Source organism: Lampris incognitus, chromosome 8 (genome assembly GCF_029633865.1).
Source record: "Lampris incognitus isolate fLamInc1 chromosome 8, fLamInc1.hap2, whole genome shotgun sequence".
NCBI classification, from domain to species: Eukaryota; Metazoa; Chordata; class Actinopteri; order Lampriformes; family Lampridae; genus Lampris; species Lampris incognitus.
The window spans coordinates 2,184,520-2,190,626 of NC_079218.1; positions in this window are offsets into that span (position 1 = coordinate 2,184,520).

The window sequence follows — 6,107 nt, forward strand, 5'->3', positions numbered from 1 at the left end:
GAAACCTAGAGATTCTTAACGTGATACTGCTGGACTAGTCTCGGATACATGTCTTCATGACAGAAATGCACAGCCTTGAAAGAGGTTTCAGATTTTTAAACCTATTTTGAACGCCACACTTATAAAAATAATGGAAGAGGACAGCTGACGATGCACCTTCATGCATTCATGTTTTGCAAACTAGCTCATAATAATAATCATTACAAGCGCTTTTCTAGACAACGTCCACAGTATGAATCCCCGAACACTGCTGAGAATGTCCTGGTTGTCATTTTCCAGAATAAAGCAGTTTAATTTTATAACAAGTGAATTATTTCGCTGTCCATTTTCTGTTACCATGATTTTCAAGTGTGCATTTACCACCAGCTTTATTATCCAAATGATTTGAACTTGGATAGAATTACTACTTGTCATACAATAATGGGTTTTGGTCCATGCTGTTCACTTGATAAACGTATTAAAATAATCCCTGCTGCTAAATGTTGCAGCCAGAGTTGATGATTGGCTGGTCAAGAGCTGCTATTATGGAGATATTTGAAAACTGTCATGCAATGCCAAATATCACTTTTCTGTTGTAGTTAATGAAAATAATCCCAGCATCTCAAGAAGGGTGGTCACAACTATGCTTTACAGCAGTCTTTGATCTACTAAAATCACTTGTTTTTTTTCCCCTCTTCTGTGGAAACAGAGACCTGAGAACTATTTGTGTGCTCACTGCTCTTTTACCTCAACATGCTCCGTTGCCCACTGGGTTTTCTTTGCCTAACCTTGATCAGCAGCAGCAAAGTAAGAGACTGAACAGGGATCTGTAGTTAGGGGTCAGCTGAGTTTTTATTTGTGTGCATTGCCCGAGACGTTTTGAAAGGGGAATTAAAGAAGATGCCAACAATGGTAACAATGTCGTGTTTCTAAACTGTTAATAAAATTTCTTTTTCTAAAACTTGGCTGGTCTTAGAATAGTTAAATAATGTTCTATTTTTACACTGTGGTTTCCATCTGTAAGGATATATCTAAATCAAGGTTCTGTAAGTGTTATATCATTTTTACTTTCCCATGTTTTTTTCGGAACCCCCCCCCTTTTTTTTTTTCTTCTTTCCTCCCCAATTGTACCCGCACAATTGCTCCACTCCTCCGAGCCGTCCTGGTCTCTGCTGATTTGGGGAGGGCTGCAGACTACCACATGCCTCTTCCGATATGTGCGTAGTCGCCAGCCACTTCTTTTCACCTGACTGTGGAGTTTCACGCTATTCCCCCCAGTTCCCCCCTGAACAGGCACCCAGAGGAGGCGCTAGTGCAGCGACCAGGACACATAACCACATCCGGCTTCCCACCCGCAGACAGCCAATTGTGTCTGCAGGTACACTCGACCAAGCCGGAGGTAACACGGGCATTCGAATGCGATCCCCGTGTTGGTAGGCAACGGAATAGACTGCCATGCTACCCAGGCACCCCCATGTTTGTCTTTTAAATTCATCTTCAAGAAAAAATTTCAGTAGCTCTGAACACATCCTGTTAATCACGACCAAACATCTTCTCCCAAGGGCTTCCAAAGACTCTGAATTTTAGTTTGTGTGAAACTGATATACATCTGTTAGCACATTTTAAGCCCCTGGCAAAATTAAATCAATGATAAATCCATTATACTCAAAATCGCAAGCTTTTGTGTCCTCTTCCATAAACTGTGGCCTTAAGGCTCCAATGGAGCCAGATGAACAAGTGAACTAGTGAGGCTAAGATAAAAAAGCAAGCTAAGCTAATAAAGACAAACATGACTGGCAGTCAGCGCACTGCAGCAAGCAGGGCAGGAAATATCACTGCTCTCCCACCTTTCAATTCTGAAACGGACCCTGGCTCTGTCAGACCTCACTGGAATAAATGGCTGCAAAGGTTTGAAAATTACACCACTGCAATTAATAATACCCACATGTATCGGAGGAGACGCGGTAGTCTGCAGCCCTCCTGGGATCAGCAGAGGGGGTGGAGCAGTGACCGGGATGGCTCAGAACAGTATGATAATTGGCCAAGTACAATTGGGGGAGGAAAAAATGTTTTTAATTCAAATCCCCTCCTAAAATACAGTTACTTTTGCAGAGTTCTTATTCAATTAAACCAGAATACACAATCGCACTGGAAGACACAACCATGCTAATGGATTTTGAGTCTGGTGAAAGACATGAGCGAAAAAGTACTTATAAGACTTAAAAGTGGTACATGGTCGCCTTCAACCCCCTTGCAACATGATCAAAAATGCACAAGGGGGCCAATAAGAAAGGACTTACTGCATCTAAAATGGCAGAGAAGGTGAGTCTGAGCTCATTTTAGCCAAAGTATGACATGTAGCTACACACTAAGAAATCAAGGTACAGGAATGGACCTACAAGGGTACAATTGTTTTGTCGCTCCAGCTGACCCTAGTAGGGTACGAGCACTGTACCTTTGAACATGGTACATTTTTGTACCTTCTTGTCTGTACCTCTAGAAGAACATTTCTGCACCCCTAGTGACAAAAATGTACCGTCATGTCCCAGTACAAAAATGTGCCCATTGGAAAGGTACCTAATGAAGTACACCTGGAGCAACATGCCATTTTGTACCTTTATGAGGCAAAAACATACCCTTAAATTCGGAGACAAAACCATCCATCCATTATCCAAGCCGCTTATTCGAATTCGGGTCGCGGGGATGCTGGAGCCTATCCCAGCAGTCATTGGGCGGCAGGCAGGGAGACACCCAGGACAGGCTGCCAGTCCATCACAGGGCCAACACATTCACACCTACGGACAATTTAATTTAGCACGGCCAATTCACCTGACCTAAATGTCTTTGGACTGTGGGAGGAAACCGGAGCACCCGGAGCAAACCCACGCAGACACAGGGAGAACATGCAAACTCCAAACAGAGGACGACCCGGTATGACCCCCAAGGTTGGACAACCCCAGGGTTCAAACCCTGGACCTACTTGCTGTGAGACGACTGTGCCGCAGTGTCGTTGTGAGGTGACTGCACCAACCACTGCACCAGTATTTTCAACTCAATAAATTTGAAATGATTTACATCATATGTTCACTAGATGTCACAATATGAAAGGTCTCAATATGTCCTTGATAGATGATCCAGGGATGGGCAACATGATCCAGAAAGCGCCAGTGTGACATTTACCATTATTCACCAAAATGTATTTAAAAACTAACAATTAGTTTACATCTTTTAACAAAACTTGGAAGCATTTATACAAAATGTCTCAATCCAACATACAAACTATGATCCAACTGTATATGTGTCAAGTGATGGGTGGTCTAACTCGTCTCCTGGTTTGAACAAAATCCAGTCACCGTCTACTTTTACACGATATGCATGAAAAGGCGAGTCAAAGGACAATGGAAGCAACATTTTACTGCCAAGCACCCACATGCTATCAATGTTAAGAATGTATTTGATCTGCCCAAACACAGGAATTTTTTCAACCTGTAAAAGGTCTAATGTCAACACAACTCTCACAGCATACTTGATGTTGTCCACAGTCATTTCAGGGACACGTTGAATTACTTTGCCCTCTAATTCTACATCTCTAAAGTTGCTGCTAACTTTTAGAGCAGTCTGAAGATCAATGGGTAGAGACAATAATGGTGTGCTGACACTTCTACCAGGCACCTTTTCAAAATCACCCAAGATATTGATAGGTGAAAATTCCCAACATTGTTTGAGTTGGTGATGATTGCTCAGTGTCAGTGTTATGTTTATAAAATTTCGACAGTTATTAGTCACCCATTCATTCATCTTCAGCTGCTTCTGCGGGGTCGGGTCACAGAGGCAGCAAGCTAAGTAGGGCACTCCAGATGTCCCTCTCCCCAGCAACGCCCTCCAGCTCCTCCTGGGGTATCCCAAGGCGTTCCCAGGCAGATTGGACATGTAGTCCCTCCAGCGAGTTCTCGGGGTCTCCTCCAGTTGGCCGTGCCTGGCAAACCTCCAAAGGAAGGCGCCCAGGAGGCTTCCTAATCAGATGCCCGAACCACCTCAATTGGCTCCTTTCAATGCGAAGGAGCAGCAGCTCTATTCCCGAGCTCCCTCCCGATGTCCGAGCTCCTCACCCTATCTCTAAGGCTGAACCCAGACACCCTACGGAGGAAACTCATTTCAGCCGCTTGCATCCGCAATCTCACCCTTTTGGTCACTACCCAAAGCTCATGACCATAGGTGAGGGCTGGAACGAAGATTGACTAGTAAATTGAGAGCTTTGCTTTCCGGCTCAGCTCCCTCTTCACCACAACGTCTGCATTACTGCTGATGCTGCATCAATCTGCCTGTCAATCTCCCGCTCCATCCTACCCTCACTCTTGAACAAGACCTCGAGATACTTGAACTCCTTCACTTGAGGCAACAACTCATCCCCAACCTGGAGGGAGCAATCCACCATTTTCCGGTAGAGTTATTAGTCAGATTCTTAAAATACTGATGCTTTCCTTCGAATCTCATACACCAAAAAGAACAAAGAGGACCATACTTTAACGTAAGTCTTGAATAATGTATAAGATAATGACATTTAGGTGTTAAAACAGCTCTAAATACCTCCGTCATCTCAGAAGTAATTCTAGACATGTTAGTTCATCTTTCCTCACTTTAGCTGCCATGACAATATTTGCAATATCTCTGCGTAATAAGAACATGTGCCAGTATCTGCTGCCAGGAAGAATATGGTGCCCCATTATAAAAGGCAACAATCTAAAAAGACACCATTTTTGAGTAGCTGTTCCTAAAATCCCTGAAGTTTGGAGAACTCGTTCACACAACAGCACAGGCTTACTGGCTGTGTCATTCTGACCTATACAGAATTTTTTAAGGTTTTCATTTAGCTCAGTTATGGTTATATGCTTTTGTCGATAGGCTTCACAAATAACACGCTTTATTGTCAGTGGAAAAACTCCCTCCAACATATACTGCATGATGTCTGGGGGCAGAGCCTTGGTCACGTCAAAATAACCTAGTGCATCAAACGAACTAGTGCCATGTAGACGATACAAAGTAGCATTTTCCTGGTTATGCTGGACACACTGGAGATGATATTCATGGACTTCAGTCATTCTCAGAACAAAACTATCTTCCTAGAATTTCTGATTAATTTCTGAATGAGTTGCCATACAGTAACAACAAATTCGACCAAAGTTAAAACACATGCAGAAGCCACCAATCGTATGTGCTGACAGATTGTCAGCTGAAAATGTTGCTAAAGCAGCATAAACTTTGCGCTCCATTCCACAGACATTTATAATGAAGCCTTCAGTCGAAAGCTGTTTTAGGCCATCCATCATTGGTTTTAATATGATGTCCATACCAAATGTGAATAATGAACCAGCAGAGGTAAGTGAATGGGCTTAAGTTGAGATCAATACTTTCCACTCAAATTTCCAATAGCGGAGTAGAATGCACACAACTTATACTTAGTTCTCTTGGAGCCCAAAGGGTTAACTAGTTAAAATTTGTCTTCATATAAATGAAGCCTTAAAGCACCTGGATACTCTCTGAAAAACAAATGTTCCTTAACACTAGAATGACCGGGGTTGTCTCCCTTATCCACAATACTGACAATGTGCCTCTGAAGGAAGGTCAGTGTGTTTTTCAGGTGTGGTGGGTATGGAATGTTGAAAGCAAAATACATACTGAAGGCTTCATCAAGGCCTGTGCACTGACACACACACCTACCTACTTCGTCTACTTTCACCAAACTGAACCCTCTTCCAGTGATCGCCATTTTCCAGTCGTTGTCCATCAGTTGTATGGTTGGATAGGGTGTAGCAGGGTCCTCCTATATAAAAGAAAACATGCACCCATTAAAAGAACAAGCAAACAAAACACTAATACAGCTGAAGATGTCTAAAAAAAGTTAAGGTTTAAATCAAGTATATCTATAGGGAACAGTTAATCCTGAATCCAAGCAATCTTTTTCTGTGCATGCATTTATGTGAGGTCTACCAGTCAGTATTGTAGGACAATCCAGATACCTACCTCTCACATAGTGATGTAGTTTTCGATCTTTTCTCTGAAGGTGGATTGCAAGAGAAAAAGCCCGGCCCTAAAGTCGATTCCTGCATTGCAGAAAAATATACTACTCC